Below are 16,532 nucleotides of genomic sequence, written 5' to 3' on the forward strand. Positions count from 1 at the left end.
TTTTGCCCAAGCGTCCAGTGGGGTTTCTGGTGCGCTCCGAAGTGGGGTTATTGGAGCGCATCAAAGGTGCGCAATGCTGGTGCGAACCCGGGAGCGCTCCGATGTGTGCTCCAAGGTGCGGCGTGCACGAAGTCCGAGCCCGGTTTGCCCCGGGTGCGCACCTCGCGTGCACCTTCGCCGGGGTGAGCACCTTGGTGTGCAGACCTTGGTTGGGTTGCGCGCCCTGGTGCGCACCAAGGAGCGCTCTGAAGTGTGCTCCAAGGTGCGGCGTGCACGAAGTCGGAGCCCGGTTTGCCCCGGGTGTGCACCTCGGGTGCGCACCTCGCGTGCACCTTCGCTGCGGTGGGCACCTTGGCTGGGTTGCGCGCCTTGGTGGGCACCATGCAGTGCACGAAGTCGGAGCCCGGATTGCCCCGGGCGCGCACCTCCGCCAGGGTGGGCACCTTGGTGCGCACAACTTGCCTGGGCTGCGCACCAGGAAGGGCTCAAGATGGCACCCGCGTTCCGTTTTTTTCACTATCTTTCAGAACGGAAATTTTAAAATCTCGTTTTTTTTTGCCTTTTCTGGAAATTAGTGAAGGCAGCGCATCAAAGGTGCGCAACGCTGGTGCGAACCTGGGAGCGCTCCGATGTGTGCTCCAAGGTGCGGCGTGCACGAAGTCGGACCCCGGTATGCCCCGGGTGCGCACCTCGCGTGCACCTTGGTGCGCACACCTTGGCTGGGTTGCGCGCCCTGGTGGGCACCATGGTGCGCACCAAGGAGCGCTCCGAAGTGTGCTCCAAGGTGCGGCGTGCACGAAGTCGGAGCCCGGTTTGCCCCGGGTGCGCACCTCGCGTGCACCTTCGCCGCGGTGGGCACCATGGCGTGCACGAAGTCGGAGCCCGGTTTGCCCCGGGTGCGCACCTCGCGTGCACCTTCGCCGGGGTGGGCACCTTGGTGTGCAGACCTTGGCTGGGTTGCGCGCCCTGGTGGGCACCATGGTGCGCACCAAGGAGCGCTCCGAAGTGTGCTCCAAGGTGCGGCCTGCACGAAGTCGGAGCCCGGTTTGCCCCGGGTGTGCACCTCGGGTGGGCACCTTGGTGCGCATGCCTTGCCTGGGCTGCGCACCAGGGCGGGCTCAAGATGGCACCCGCGTTCCTTTTTTTTCACTATCTTTCAAAACGGAAATTTTAAAATCTCATTTTTTTTTGCCTTTTTCTGGAAATTAGTGAAGGCAGCGCATCAAAGGTGCGCACCTCGCTGCCCACCACGGTGCGCAACGCCGGTGGGCACCCGGGAGTGCTTCGAAGTGTGCTCCAAGGTGCTGCGTGCACGTTGTCGGAGCCCGGTTTGCCCCGGGTGCGCACCTCGCGTGCACCTTCGTCGGGGTGGGCACCTTGGCTGGGTTTGCCCCGGCTGCGCTCCGAAGCGGGGTTATTGGAGCGCCGCCTCTTTTTTTGTCGGAGCGTTTGGTGGGGTTTCTCGCATTGGCTCTTCCGAGGCCCGGTTGCCACCCTGGCGCGCACGAAGTCGGAAGTAGGGTTAATTGCCCGGGTGCGCACCTTTGCCAGGGTGGGCACCTTACCTGGGCTGCGCACCAGGGCGGGCTCAAGATGGCACGCGCGTTCCGTTTTTTTCACTATCTTTCAAAACGGAAATTTTAAAATCTCCTTTTTTTTTTGCCTTTTCTGGAAATTAGTGAAGGCAGCGCATCAAAGGTGCGCACCTCGCTGCCCACCTTGGTGTGCTCTGAGGTGCGCACCCGGGAGCGCTACGAAGTGTGCTCCAAGGTGCGGCGTGCACGTTGTCGGAGCCCGGTTTGCCCCGGGTGCGCACCTCGCCTGCACCTTGGCCGGGGTGGGCACCTTGGCTGGGTTTGCCCAGGGTGCGCTCCGAAGCGGGGTTACTGGAGCGCCCCCTCTTTTTTTGTCAGAGCGTTTGGTGGGGTTTCTCGCATTGGCTCTTCCCAGGCCCGGTTGTTGGGTGCGCTCCCACCCTGGCGCGCGCGAAGTTGGAAGTTGGGTTAATTGCCCGGGCGCGCACCTTCGCCAGGGTGGGCACCTTGGTGCGCACACCTTGGCTGGGCTGCGCACCAGGGCGGGCTCAAGATGGCACCAGCATTCCCTTTTTCTCACTATCTTTCAAAACGGAAATTTTAAAATCTCGTTTTTTTTTTGCCTTTTATGGAAATTAGTGAAGGCATCGCATCAAAGGTGCGCACCTCGCTGCCCACCTTGGTGTGCTCCGAGGTGCCCACCACGGTGCGCAACGCCGGTGCGAACCCGGGAGCGCCCCGATGTGTGCTCCAAGGTGCGGCGTGCACGAAGTCGGACCCCGGTTTGCCCCGGGTGCGCACCTCGCGTGCACCTTGGTGCGCACACCTTGGCTGGGTTGCGCGGCCTGGTGGGCACCATGGTGCGCACCAAGGAGCGCTCCGAAGTGTGCTCCAAGGTGCGGCGTGCACGAAGTCGGAGCCCGGTTTGCCCCGGGTACGCACCTTCGCCGGGGTGGGCACCTCGGCTGGGTTGCGCGCCCTGGTGCGCACCAAGGAGCGCTCCGAAGTGTGCTCCAAGGTGCGGCGTGCACGAAGTCGGAGCCCGGTTTGCCCCGGGTGCGCACCTCGCGTGCACCTTCGGCGGGGTTGCGCGCCCTGGTGGGCACCATGGTGCGCACCAAGGAGCGCTCCGAAGTGTGCTCCAAGGTGCGGCGTGCACGAAGTCGGAGCCCGGTTTGCCCCGGGTGCGCACCTCGCGTGCACCTTCGGCGGGGTTGCGCGCCCTGGTGGGCACCATGGTGCGCACCAAGGAGCGCTCCGAAGTGTGCTCCAAGGTGCGGCGTGCACGAAGTCGGAGCCCGGTTTGCCCCGGGTGCGCACCTCGCGTGCACCTTCGCCGCGGTGGGCACCATGGCGTGCACGAAGTCGGAGCCCGGTTTGCCCCGGGTGCGCACCTCGCGTGCACCTTCGCCGGGGTGGGCACCTCGGCTGGGTTGCGCGCCCTGGTGCGCACCAAGGAGCGCTCCGAAGTGTGCTCCAAGGTGCGGCGTGCACGAAGTCGGAGCCCGGTTTGCCCCGGGTGCGCACCTCGCGTGCACCTTCGCCAGGGTGGGCACCTCGGTGCGCACACCTTCTCAATGTTTTCTTGCCTTTTCTGGAAATTGGTGAAGGCAGCGCATCAAAGGTGCGCACCTCGGTGTGCTCCGAGGTGCGAACCCGAGAGCGCTCCGAGGTGCCCACGAAGTCGAAAGTCGGGTTAATTGCATTGTTTTCCCCGGGTGCGCTCCGAGGTGCGCAACATCGGCGCGCACCAAGGAGGGCTCCGAAGTGTGCTCCAAGGTGCGCACGATGGCGTGCACCTCTGGTGCGCACGATTCGGAGCTCGGTTTGACCGGGGTGCGCACACCTTGGCTGGGTTGCGCACCTTTTGTGCGCTCCAAGGTGCGCACGAAGTCGGAGCTCGGTTTGCCCCGGGTGCGCACCTTCGCCAGGGTGCGCACCTTGATGCGCACGCCTTGGCTGGGCTGCGCACCTTGGTGGGCGCCATGGTGCGCACCTTTCGTGCGCTCCAAGGTGCGCACGAAGTCGGAGCTCGGTTTGCCCCGGGTGCGCACCTTGGTGGGCGCCATGGTGCACTCCGAGGTGCCCAAGATTGGTGCGCACCAAGGAGCGCTCCGAAGTGCGCTCCAAGGTGCGCGCGAAGTCGAAAGTTGGGTTAATTGTCCGGTTTGCCTCGGGTGCGCACCTTGCGTGCACCTTCGCCAGGGTGGGCGCCTTGGTGCGCACACCTTGGCTGGGCTGCGCACACCTTGGCACCCGCGTTTCCTTCATTTTAAATTTTTTTTTTTTACAATCTCTCAAGTGGGAAATTCTATAATCTCAACTTTTTTTGCCTTTTCAGGAAACTTTTGAATGGAGCGCATCATTGGTGCGCTCCGAAGTGTGCTCCAAAGCTCTCTCCAGCTGCGTGCACCTGCCCCGGCCGCGCACCCGGCCCCGCCCAGCTTCGCTCACCTGTCCCGGGCGTCTGGTGCGGAACCTTAGAGTAAGAAACATCACCGTGCACCTTGGCCAACGTGCGCGACTCGACCGAGCGCGCACTGGCCGAGGTGCACACCGATTTCACCTGGGTGCGCGCGCAGCACCTCGGGCGCACCGGGGTGCGCGCACAACGCCCGGGTTGCACCGTGGCCTGTGTGCTCGGGGCGCCTCGGGTGCGCGCTCGGTGTCGCCCCCGCGCGCGCGGTAGTGCGGGCAGCGCACCCCGGCCCGGCCCGGCCCCGACGAGAACGCAAACGGGCAAAAGGTTTATTCAAATAGCATTGCGATGCCCGGCGAAAAACTAAAAAAGGGTGCAACACCGGGACTTCCCGGGAGGTCACCCATCCCAGTACTACTTCGGCCCAAGCGCGCTTAACTGCGGAGTTCTGATGGGATCCGGTGCACTAACGCTGGTATGATCGCACCCGTTATGAGCTTGTCGCAGTGTGTACTTAGCAAACCGCGACCCACGTGCGAATCCACCCCGGCCACCCACCCCCGTCGAGGTGCACACCCTCCCTCGCGAAGTGCGCCCCGTTCGCCAAGTGTGAGCCCTGCCCGGGTGCGCGCACCTTGCTAGGGCGTCGGGTGTGCACCCGGCCCGGCCTACGTGCGTGCACCTGTAGGGGGCGTCGTGTGCGTGCAGTGTCCCGTCTGCAACGCGGTGCCCACACACCACCTCGGGCGCAACGACCTGCGCTCACATGTGGGCCGAGTGCACCTTGGTGCATGTTCGGGGCGCCTCGGGTGCACGCTCGATCTTGCCCCGGTGCACCAAGGCGCTCGGTTTGCCCCGGGTGCGCACTTGGTGCAAGGTGGGCACCCAAAATAGGGATCAAGCACCAAAACACAAGTTTCGGGATGCAAAATGGGACCCAAGGACCACAAATGCGTTCCAAGACCCATGATGGGTCCACGAGAACAAAAATGTGTTCCGAGACTTAATAAACAAATATTGGGTTTTAGGAGAAGAAACATGCTCTGATGCCCAAAACGAGAATCGACCCCGAAAAGGCCACAGGCCAAAAGTGGGATGCGAGACAAAAAAAAATGGGACCCGAGGACCAAAATTGGGTTCCCAGGTCGAAGACAGGGCAACCGGACAAGAAACGACCTCTAAGGCTCGAAATGAGTCCCGACGACTAAAACTTGACAAGAAGCACCCATCAGGCACCCAACTCGACACCCATGGGATGCCGACCCACCCGGGCTTCCACCTAGCACACCTTGGCACCCACCCACCCTCGCACCCAACCTCGCACCCAACTTAGCACCTTTGAACCCACATTGGCACTCACCCTGACCCTGGCACCTTGGAACCCACATTGGCACTCACCTTGACCCTGGCACCCACCTTTGCACTCACCTTGGGACCCACCCTGGCTCCCACCTCGGCACCCACCCAGACACCCACCTTGGTTCCTTGGCACCCACCTTGGATCCTTGGCACCCACCCCGACACCCACCTTGGCACGCAACTTGGCTACTTGCCACCCACCTTGGCTCCTTGACGCCCACCCCGACAACCACCCCGTGACCTACCCTGGCTAGGGTTGGTGCACACCCACCCTGGTGCCCACCTTGGCACCCACCCTATGACCCACCTTGGCACGCACCTTAGTACCCACCCCGTTACCCACCCTAGGACCCACCCCGTGACCCACCTTGGCCAGGGTGGGTGCCTTGGTGCGCACAACTTGCCTGGGCTGCACACCAGGGCGGGCTCAAGATGGCACCCGCGTTCCGTTTTTTTCACTATCTTTCAAAACGGAAATTTTAAAATCTCATTTTTTTCTTTTTTTTGCCTTTTCTGGAAATTAGTGAAGGCAGCGCATCAAAGGTGCGCAATGCTGGTGCGAACCCGGGAGCGCTCCGATGTGTGCTCCAAGGTGCGGCGTGCACGAAGTCCGAGCCCGGTTTGCCCCGGGTGCGCACCTCGCGTGCACCTTCGCCGGGGTGAGCACCTTGGCTGGGTTGCGCGCCCTGGTGCGTACCAAGGAGCGCTCTGAAGTGTGCTCCAAGGTGCGGCGTGCACGAAGTCGGAGCCCGGTTTGCCCCGGGTGTGCACCTCGGGTGCGCACCTCGCGTGCACCTTCGCTGCGGTGGGCACCTTGGCTGGGTTGCGCGCCTTGGTGGGCACCATGCAGTGCACGAAGTCGGAGCCCGGTTTGCCCCGGGCGCGCACCTCCGCCAGGGTGGGCACCTTGGTGCGCACAACTTGCCTGGGCTGCGCATCAGGAAGGGCTCAAGATGGCACCCGCGTTCCGTTTTTTTCACTATCTTTCAGAACGGAAATTTTAAAATATCGTTTTTTTTTGCCTTTTCTGGAAATTAGTGAAGGCAGCGCATCAAAGGTGCGCAACGCTGGTGCGAACCTGGGAGCGCTCCGATGTGTGCTCCAAGGTGCGGCGTGCACGAAGTCGGAGCCCGGTTTGCCTCGGGTGCGCCCTGGTGGGCACCATGGTGCGCACCAAGGAGCGCTCCGAAGTGTGCTCCAAGGTGCGGCCTGCACGAAGTCGGAGCCCGGTTTGCCCCGGGTGTGCACCTCGGGTGGGCACCTTGGTGCGCATGCCTTGCCTGGGCTGCGCACCAGGGCGGGCTCAAGATGGCACCCGCGTTCCTTTTTTTTCACTATCTTTCAAAACGGAAATTTTAAAATCTCATTTTTTTTTGCCTTTTTCTGGAAATTAGTGAAGGCAGCGCATCAAAGGTGCGCACCTCGCTGCCCACCACGGTGCGCAACGCCGGTGGGCACCCGGGAGTGCTTCGAAGTGTGCTCCAAGGTGCTGCGTGCACGTTGTCGGAGCCCGGTTTGCCCCGGGTGCGCACCTCGCGTGCACCTTCGTCGGGGTGGGCACCTTGGCTTGGTTTGCCCCGGCTGCGCTCCGAAGCGGGGTTATTGGAGCGCCGCCTCTTTTTTTGTCGGAGCGTTTGGTGGGGTTTCTCGCATTGGCTCTTCCGAGGCCCGGTTGCCACCCTGGCGCGCACGAAGTCGGAAGTAGGGTTAATTGCCCGGGTGCGCACCTTTGCCAGGGTGGCACCTTACCTGGGCTGCGCACCAGGGCGGGCTCAAGATGGCACGCGCGTTCCGTTTTTTTCACTATCTTTCAAAACGGAAATTTTAAAATCTCCTTTTTTTTTTGCCTTTTCTGGAAATTAGTGAAGGCAGCGCATCAAAGGTGCGCACCTCGCTGCCCACCTTGGTGTGCTCTGAGGTGCGCACCCGGGAGCGCTACGAAGTGTGCTCCAAGGTGCGGCGTGCACGTTGTCGGAGCCCGGTTTGCCCCGGGTGCGCACCTCGCCTGCACCTTGGCCGGGGTGGGCACCTTGGCTGGGTTTGCCCAGGGTGCGCTCCGAAGCGGGGTTACTGGAGCGCCCCCTCTTTTTTTGTCAGAGAGTTTGGTGGGGTTTCTCGCATTGGCTCTTCCCAGGCCCGGTTGTTGGGTGCGCTCCCACCCTGGCGCGCGCGAAGTTGGAAGTTGGGTTAATTGCCCGGGCGCACACCTTCGCCAGGGTGGGCACCTTGGTGCGCAAACCTTGGCTGGGCTGCGCACCAGGGCGGGCTCAAGATGGCACCAGCATTCCCTTTTTCTCACTATCTTTCAAAACGGAAATTTTAAAATCTCGTTTTTTTTTTGCCTTTTATGGAAATTAGTGAAGGCATCGCATCAAAGGTGCGCACCTCGCTGCCCACCTTGGTGTGCTCCGAGGTGCCCACCACGGTGCGCAACGCCGGTGCGAACCCGGGAGCGCCCCGATGTGTGCTCCAAGGTGCGGCGTGCACGAAGTCGGACCCCGGTTTGCCCCGGGTGCGCACCTCGCGTGCACCTTGGTGCGCACACCTTGGCTGGGTTGCGCGGCCTGGTGGGCACCATGGTGCGCACCAAGGAGCGCTCCGAAGTGTGCTCCAAGGTGCGGCGTGCACGAAGTCGGAGCCCGGTTTGCCCCGGGTGCGCACCTTCGCCGCGGTGGGCACCATGGCGTGCACGAAGTCGGAGCCCGGTTTGCCCCGGGTGCGCACCTCGCGTGCACCTTCGCCGGGGTGGGCACCTCGGCTGGGTTGCGCGCCCTGGTGCGCACCAAGGAGCGCTCTGAAGTGTGCTCCAAGGTGCGGCGTGCACGAAGTCGGAGCCCGGTTTGCCCCGGGTGTGCACCTCGGGTGCGCACCTCGCGTGCACCTTCGCTGCGGTGGGCACCTTGGCTGGGTTGCGCGCCTTGGTGGGCACCATGCAGTGCACGAAGTCGGAGCCCGGATTGCCCCGGGCGCGCACCTCCGCCAGGGTGGGCACCTTGGTGCGCACAACTTGCCTGGGCTGCGCACCAGGAAGGGCTCAAGATGGCACCCGCGTTCCGTTTTTTTCACTATCTTTCAGAACGGAAATTTTAAAATCTCGTTTTTTTTTGCCTTTTCTTGAAATTAGTGAAGGCAGCGCATCAAAGGTGCGCAACGCTGGTGCGAACCTGGGAGCGCTCCGATGTGTGCTCCAAGGTGCGGCGTGCACGAAGTCGGACCCCGGTTTGCCCCGGGTGCGCACCTCGCGTGCACCTTGGTGCGCACACCTTGGCTGGGTTGCGCGCCCTGGTGGGCACCATGGTGCGCACCAAGGAGCGCTCCGAAGTGTGCTCCAAGGTGCGGCGTGCACGAAGTCGGAGCCCGGTTTGCCCCGGGTGCGCACCTCGCGTGCACCTTCGCCGCGGTGGGCACCATGGCGTGCACGAAGTCGGAGCCCGGTTTGCCCCGGGTGCGCACCTCGCGTGCACCTTCGCCGGGGTGGGCACCTTGGTGTGCAGACCTTGGCTGGGTTGCGCGCCCTGGTGGGCACCATGGTGCGCACCAAGGAGCGCTCCGAAGTGTGCTCCAAGGTGCGGCCTGCACGAAGTCGGAGCCCGGTTTGCCCCGGGTGTGCACCTCGGGTGGGCACCTTGGTGCGCATGCCTTGCCTGGGCTGCGCACCAGGGCGGGCTCAAGATGGCACCCGCGTTCCTTTTTTTTCACTATCTTTCAAAACGGAAATTTTAAAATCTCATTTTTTTTTGCCTTTTTCTGGAAATTAGTGAAGGCAGCGCATCAAAGGTGCGCACCTCGCTGCCCACCACGGTGCGCAACGCCGGTGGGCACCCGGGAGTGCTTCGAAGTGTGCTCCAAGGTGCTGCGTGCACGTTGTCGGAGCCCGGTTTGCCCCGGGTGCGCACCTCGCGTGCACCTTCGTCGGGGTGGGCACCTTGGCTGGGTTTGCCCCGGCTGCGCTCCGAAGCGGGGTTATTGGAGCGCCGCCTCTTTTTTTGTCGGAGCGTTTGGTGGGGTTTCTCGCATTGGCTCTTCCGAGGCCCGGTTGCCACCCTGGCGCGCACGAAGTCGGAAGTAGGGTTAATTGCCCGGGTGCGCACCTTTGCCAGGGTGGGCACCTTACCTGGGCTGCGCACCAGGGCGGGCTCAAGATGGCACGCGCGTTCCGTTTTTTTCACTATCTTTCAAAACGGAAATTTTAAAATCTCCTTTTTTTTTTGCCTTTTCTGGAAATTAGTGAAGGCAGCGCATCAAAGGTGCGCACCTCGCTGCCCACCTTGGTGTGCTCTGAGGTGCGCACCCGGGAGCGCTACGAAGTGTGCTCCAAGGTGCGGCGTGCACGTTGTCGGAGCCCGGTTTGCCCCGGGTGCGCACCTCGCCTGCACCTTGGCCGGGGTGGGCACCTTGGCTGGGTTTGCCCAGGGTGCGCTCCGAAGCGGGGTTACTGGAGCGCCCCCTCTTTTTTTGTCAGAGCGTTTGGTGGGGTTTCTCGCATTGGCTCTTCCCAGGCCCGGTTGTTGGGTGCGCTCCCACCCTGGCGCGCGCGAAGTTGGAAGTTGGATTAATTGCCCGGGCGCGCACCTTCGCCAGGGTGGGCACCTTGGTGCGCACACCTTGGCTGGGCTGCGCACCAGGGCGGGCTCAAGATGGCACCAGCATTCCCTTTTTCTCACTATCTTTCAAAACGGAAATTTTAAAATCTCGTTTTTTTTTTGCCTTTTATGGAAATTAGTGAAGGCATCGCATCAAAGGTGCGCACCTCGCTGCCCACCTTGGTGTGCTCCGAGGTGCCCACCACGGTGCGCAACGCCGGTGCGAACCCGGGAGCGCCCCGATGTGTGCTCCAAGGTGCGGCGTGCACGAAGTCGGACCCCGGTTTGCCCCGGGTGCGCACCTCGCGTGCACCTTGGTGCGCACACCTTGGCTGGGTTGCGCGGCCTGGTGGGCACCATGGTGCGCACCAAGGAGCGCTCCGAAGTGTGCTCCAAGGTGCGGCGTGCACGAAGTCGGAGCCCGGTTTGCCCCGGGTACGCACCTCGCGTGCACCTTCGCCGGGGTGGGCACCTCGGCTGGGTTGCGCGCCCTGGTGCGCACCAAGGAGCGCTCCGAAGTGTGCTCCAAGGTGCGGCGTGCACGAAGTCGGAGCCCGGTTTGCCCCGGGTGCGCACCTTCGCCGCGGTGCGCACCATGGCGTGCACGAAGTCGGAGCCCGGTTTGCCCCGGGTGCGCACCTCGCGTGCACCTTCGGCGGGGTTGCGCGCCCTGGTGGGCACCATGGTGCGCACCAAGGAGCGCTCCGAAGTGTGCTCCAAGGTGCGGCGTGCACGAAGTCGGAGCCCGGTTTGCCCCGGGTGCGCACCTCGCGTGCACCTTCGGCGGGGTTGCGCGCCCTGGTGGGCACCATGGTGCGCACCAAGGAGCGCTCCGAAGTGTGCTCCAAGGTGCGGCGTGCACGAAGTCGGAGCCCGGTTTGCCCCGGGTGCGCACCTCGCGTGCACCTTCGCCGCGGTGGGCACCATGGCGTGCACGAAGTCGGAGCCCGGTTTGCCCCGGGTGCGCACCTCGCGTGCACCTTCGCCGGGGTGGGCACCTCGGCTGGGTTGCGCGCCCTGGTGCGCACCAAGGAGCGCTCCGAAGTGTGCTCCAAGGTGCGGCGTGCACGAAGTCGGAGCCCGGTTTGCCCCGGGTGCGCACCTCGCGTGCACCTTCGCCAGGGTGGGCACCTCGGTGCGCACACCTTCTCAATGTTTTCTTGCCTTTTCTGGAAATTGGTGAAGGCAGCGCATCAAAGGTGCGCACCTCGGTGTGCTCCGAGGTGCGAACCCGAGAGCGCTCCGAGGTGCCCACGAAGTCGAAAGTCGGGTTAATTGCATTGTTTTCCCCGGGTGCGCTCCGAGGTGCGCAACATCGGCGCGCACCAAGGAGGGCTCCGAAGTGTGCTCCAAGGTGCGCACGATGGCGTGCACCTCTGGTGCGCACGATTCGGAGCTCGGTTTGACCGGGGTGCGCACACCTTGGCTGGGTTGCGCACCTTTTGTGCGCTCCAAGGTGCGCACGAAGTCGGAGCTCGGTTTGCCCCGGGTGCGCACCTTCGCCAGGGTGCGCACCTTGATGCGCACGCCTTGGCTGGGCTGCGCACCTTGGTGGGCGCCATGGTGCGCACCTTTCGTGCGCTCCAAGGTGCGCACGAAGTCGGAGCTCGGTTTGCCCCGGGTGCGCACCTTGGTGGGCGCCATGGTGCACTCCGAGGTGCCCAAGATTGGTGCGCACCAAGGAGCGCTCCGAAGTGCGCTCCAAGGTGCGCGCGAAGTCGAAAGTTGGGTTAATTGTCCGGTTTGCCTCGGGTGCGCACCTTGCGTGCACCTTCGCCAGGGTGGGCGCCTTGGTGCGCACACCTTGGCTGGGCTGCGCACACCTTGGCACCCGCGTTTCCTTCATTTTAAATTTTTTTTTTTTACAATCTCTCAAGTGGGAAATTCTATAATCTCAACTTTTTTTGCCTTTTCAGGAAACTTTTGAATGGAGCGCATCATTGGTGCGCTCCGAAGTGTGCTCCAAAGCTCTCTCCAGCTGCGTGCACCTGCCCCGGCCGCGCACCCGGCCCCGCCCAGCTTCGCTCACCTGTCCCGGGCGTCTGGTGCGGAACCTTAGAGTAAGAAACATCACCGTGCACCTTGGCCAACGTGCGCGACTCGACCGAGCGCGCACTGGCCGAGGTGCACACCGATTTCACCTGGGTGCGCGCGCAGCACCTCGGGCGCACCGGGGTGCGCGCACAACGCCCGGGTTGCACCGTGGCCTGTGTGCTCGGGGCGCCTCGGGTGCGCGCTCGGTGTCGCCCCCGCGCGCGCGGTAGTGCGGGCAGCGCACCCCGGCCCGGCCCGGCCCCGACGAGAACGCAAACGGGCAAAAGGTTTATTCAAATAGCATTGCGATGCCCGGCGAAAAACTAAAAAAGGGTGCAACACCGGGACTTCCCGGGAGGTCACCCATCCCAGTACTACTCCGGCCCAAGCGCGCTTAACTGCGGAGTTCTGATGGGATCCGGTGCACTAACGCTGGTATGATCGCACCCGTTATGAGCTTGTCGCAGTGTGTACTTAGCAAACCGCGACCCACGTGCGAATCCACCCCGGCCACCCACCCCCGTCGAGGTGCACACCCTCCCTCGCGAAGTGCGCCCCGTTCGCCAAGTGTGAGCCCTGCCCGGGTGCGCGCACCTTGCTAGGGCGTCGGGTGTGCACCCGGCCCGGCCTACGTGCGTGCACCTGTAGGGGGCGTCGTGTGCGTGCAGTGTCCCGTCTGCAACGCGGTGCCCACACACCACCTCGGGCGCAACGACCTGCGCTCACATGTGGGCCGAGTGCACCTTGGTGCATGTTCGGGGCGCCTCGGGTGCACGCTCGATCTTGCCCCGGTGCACCAAGGCGCTCGGTTTGCCCCGGGTGCGCACTTGGTGCAAGGTGGGCACCCAAAATAGGGATCAAGCACCAAAACACAAGTTTCGGGATGCAAAATGGGACCCAAGGACCACAAATGCGTTCCAAGACCCATGATGGGTCCACGAGAACAAAAATGTGTTCCGAGACTTAATAAACAAATATTGGGTTTTAGGAGAAGAAACATGCTCTGATGCCCAAAACGAGAATCGACCCCGAAAAGGCCACAGGCCAAAAGTGGGATGCGAGACAAAAAAAAATGGGACCCGAGGACCAAAATTGGGTTCCCAGGTCGAAGACAGGGCAACCGGACAAGAAACGACCTCTAAGGCTCGAAATGAGTCCCGACGACTAAAACTTGACAAGAAGCACCCATCAGGCACCCAACTCGACACCCATGGGATGCCGACCCACCCGGGCTTCCACCTAGCACACCTTGGCACCCACCCACCCTCGCACCCAACCTCGCACCCAACTTAGCACCTTTGAACCCACATTGGCACTCACCCTGACCCTGGCACCTTGGAACCCACATTGGCACTCACCTTGACCCTGGCACCCACCTTTGCACTCACCTTGGGACCCACCCTGGCTCCCACCTCGGCACCCACCCAGACACCCACCTTGGTTCCTTGGCACCCACCTTGGATCCTTGGCACCCACCCCGACACCCACCTTGGCACGCAACTTGGCTACTTGCCACCCACCTTGGCTCCTTGACGCCCACCCCGACAACCACCCCGTGACCTACCCTGGCTAGGGTTGGTGCACACCCACCCTGGTGCCCACCTTGGCACCCACCCTATGACCCACCTTGGCACGCACCTTAGTACCCACCCCGTTACCCACCCTAGGACCCACCCCGTGACCCACCTTGGCCAGGGTGGGTGCACCCACCCTGGTGCCCACCTTGGCACCCACCCATCCTAGCACCCAGCCTGTGACCGGGCTTGGAACCCAACCTTGCACCCGCACCCGTCTTGGCCAGTGTGGGTGCGCACCCATCCTGGCACCCACGTTGTGACACACCCTTTAACCCACGCACCCTAGCACCCACGTTGGCACCCACCTTGGAACCCAACCTAGCAACTTGGCACCCACCCCGTGACCCACCTTGGCATCCACCATAGCAGTCGCCGACTTGGCACCCACCTCGGCACCCACCTTGACACTTGTGGACCCACCTTGCCACTCACCCTAGCATCGACCCATCCTAGCACCCACCCTGGCACCTTTGCACCCTAGCACTCACCCATCCTAGCACCTAACCTGTGACCCACCTTGACACTCACCCTCGCACCCACCTTGGAACCCAACCTAGCACCCACCCACCCTGACACCAACCCTAGCACCTACCCACCCTTGCACCCACCCTGTGACCCATCTTGGCACCCACCCATCCTACCACTCAACCTATCACCCACCTTCTCACCCACCTTGGCATCCACCTTAGCACCCACCCACACTGGCACCTTGGCACCCACCTCGGGCAAGGTGGGTGCACACCCACCCTGGCACCCAATTTAGAACCCACCGAGCATGTTACCCACCTTGGCACCCACATTGCAGCCCACCCTAGTACCCACCCTATGACCCACATTGGCATCCACACCCTAGCACCCAGGCACCTCGACACCCGCCTTGACACCCACCCTAGCACTGAACCTGTGACCCACCTTGGAACTCACCCTAGAACCCACCCACCCTGTGAACCACCTTGGCATCCACCTTAGCACCCACCCACCTTGGCACCCACTCTAGCACTCACCCATCCTAACACCCAACTTGTTACCCACCTTGGCACCCGCCCTCGCGTCCACCTTGAAACCCACCCTAGCACCCACCCACGCAGGAGCCCACCTTGGCACCCAACCTAACACCCACGCATCCTGGCACCCAACTTGTGACCCACCTTGGAACCCACCCTAGTACCCACCTTTGAACCCACTATATCACCAACCCACCTTGGCACCCACCCTATGACCCTCTTTGGAATCCACCCTAGCACGCACCCACCCTGGCACCCACCATGGAGCGCACCCTAGCACCCACCCACCTCGGCACGCACCTCAACACCCACCTTGGTGTGCGCACTGCGCCAACCTCTCAAAGACCCTATGTGGTGCGCTCCAAAGTGTACACCTTTGGTGCGCTCCAAGGTGCGCACCTTTGGTGCACACCGAGGTGCACACCAAAGTGTGCACCGAGGTGAGCACCAAAGTGCACTCCAGGGTGCACACCAAGGCGTGCACCTTTGGTGCGGTCAATGCAAACGAATTCGGAAGTTGGGGTCGATGTCCTAATCGCTGCTGCAGACTACACGTATGAGAATCGGACAAATAGCTTTATATAGGGGAGGTGTTGCGTTTGATGGGTCGACTCCCCTGGTTGTGTGCACTGCACCAACTTCAAAGACCCTGTCTTGTTTAAGAAGTCAAAAGTTGGGGTGGATGTCCTAATCATTGCTGCAGTCTACGCATGTATGAGAATCAGACAAATAGCTTATATAGGGGAGGTGTTGCATTCGGTGGGTTGACTCCCCTGGTTGTGCGCACTGCGCCAACCTCAAAGACCCCGCATAGCAGAAGAAGTCGGAAGTCGGATTTTGGTGAGCACCAAGGCGTGCACCTTTGGTGCGGTCAACGCAGACGAATTCAGAAGTTGGGGTGGATGTCCTAATCGTTGTTGCAGGCTACACATGTATGAGAATCAGACAAATAGCTTATATAGGGGAGGTGTTGGGTTTGATGGGTCAACTCCCTTGGTTGTGCGCATTACGCCAACCTCAAAGACCTTGTTTTCGTTAAGAAGTCAAAAGTTGGGGTCAATGTCCTAATGGCTCCTGCAGGCTACACATGTATGAGAATCGGACAAATAGCTTATATAGGGGAGGTGTTGGGTTTGATGGGTCGACTCCCCTGGTTGTGCGCATTACGTCAACCTCAAAGACCTTGTTTTCGTTAAGAAGTCAAAAGTTGGGGTCGATGTCCTAATTGCTCCTGTAGACTACACATGTATGAGAATCAGACAAATAGCTTATATAGGGGAGGTGTTGGGTTTGATGGGTTGACTCCCCTAGTTGTTCGCATTACACCAACCTCAAAGACCTTGTTTTCGTTTAGAAGCCGAAAGTTGGGGTCGATGTCCTAATTGCTCCTGCAGGCTACGCATGTATGAGAATCAGACAAATAGCTTATATAGGGGAGGTGTTGGGTTTGATGGGTCGACTCCCCTGGTTGTGCGCATTGCGCCAACCTCAAAGACCCTGCATTGCGGATGAAGTCGAAAGTCAGAGTTTGGTGTGCTACAAGGTGTGGTCGAAGGTGCTCACCTAGGTGTGCACCTTTGGAGCACAGGAAAAGTGCCCTCCAAAAGTGCGCACCTTTGGAGTGCACAAAAGTGCCCTCCAAAAGTGCGCACCTTTGGAGCGCAGAAAAGTGCCCTCCAAAAAGTGCCCTCCAAAAGTGCGCACCTTTGGAGCGCAGAAAAGTGCCCTCCAAAAAGTGCCCTCCAAAAGTGCGCACCTTTGGAGCGCAGAAAAGTGCCCTCCAAAAAGTGCCCTCCAAAAGTGCGCACCTTTGGAGCGCAGAAAAGTGCCCTCCAAAAAGTGCCCTCCAAAAGTGCGCACCTTTGGAGCGCAGAAAAGTGCCCTCCAAAAAGTGCCCTCCAAAAGTGCGCACCTTTGGAGCGCAGAAAAGTGCCCTCCAAAAAGTGCCCTCCAAAAGTGCGCACCTTTGGAGCGCAGAAAAGTGCCCTCCAAAAAGTGCCCTCCAAAAGTGCGCACCTTTG

General features: G+C 61.7%; 2 non-coding genes across 2 annotated transcripts; both read right to left on the reverse strand.

Annotated features, from left to right (window-relative positions):
• Nucleotides 1-4,324: 4,324 nt before the first annotated feature.
• Nucleotides 4,325-4,443, reverse strand: LOC131870882 (5S ribosomal RNA). The gene has a single exon (XR_009369183.1). It is a non-coding gene; the product is annotated as a 5S ribosomal RNA (ribosomal RNA).
• Nucleotides 4,444-12,260: 7,817 nt separating this feature from the next.
• Nucleotides 12,261-12,379, reverse strand: LOC131870880 (5S ribosomal RNA). Its single transcript, XR_009369181.1, has one exon. It is a non-coding gene; the product is annotated as a 5S ribosomal RNA (ribosomal RNA).
• Nucleotides 12,380-16,532: the final 4,153 nt, after the last annotated feature.

Source organism: Cryptomeria japonica, unplaced genomic scaffold, assembly GCF_030272615.1.
Source record: "Cryptomeria japonica unplaced genomic scaffold, Sugi_1.0 HiC_scaffold_356, whole genome shotgun sequence".
Lineage (NCBI taxonomy): Eukaryota > Viridiplantae > Streptophyta > Pinopsida > Cupressales > Cupressaceae > Cryptomeria > Cryptomeria japonica.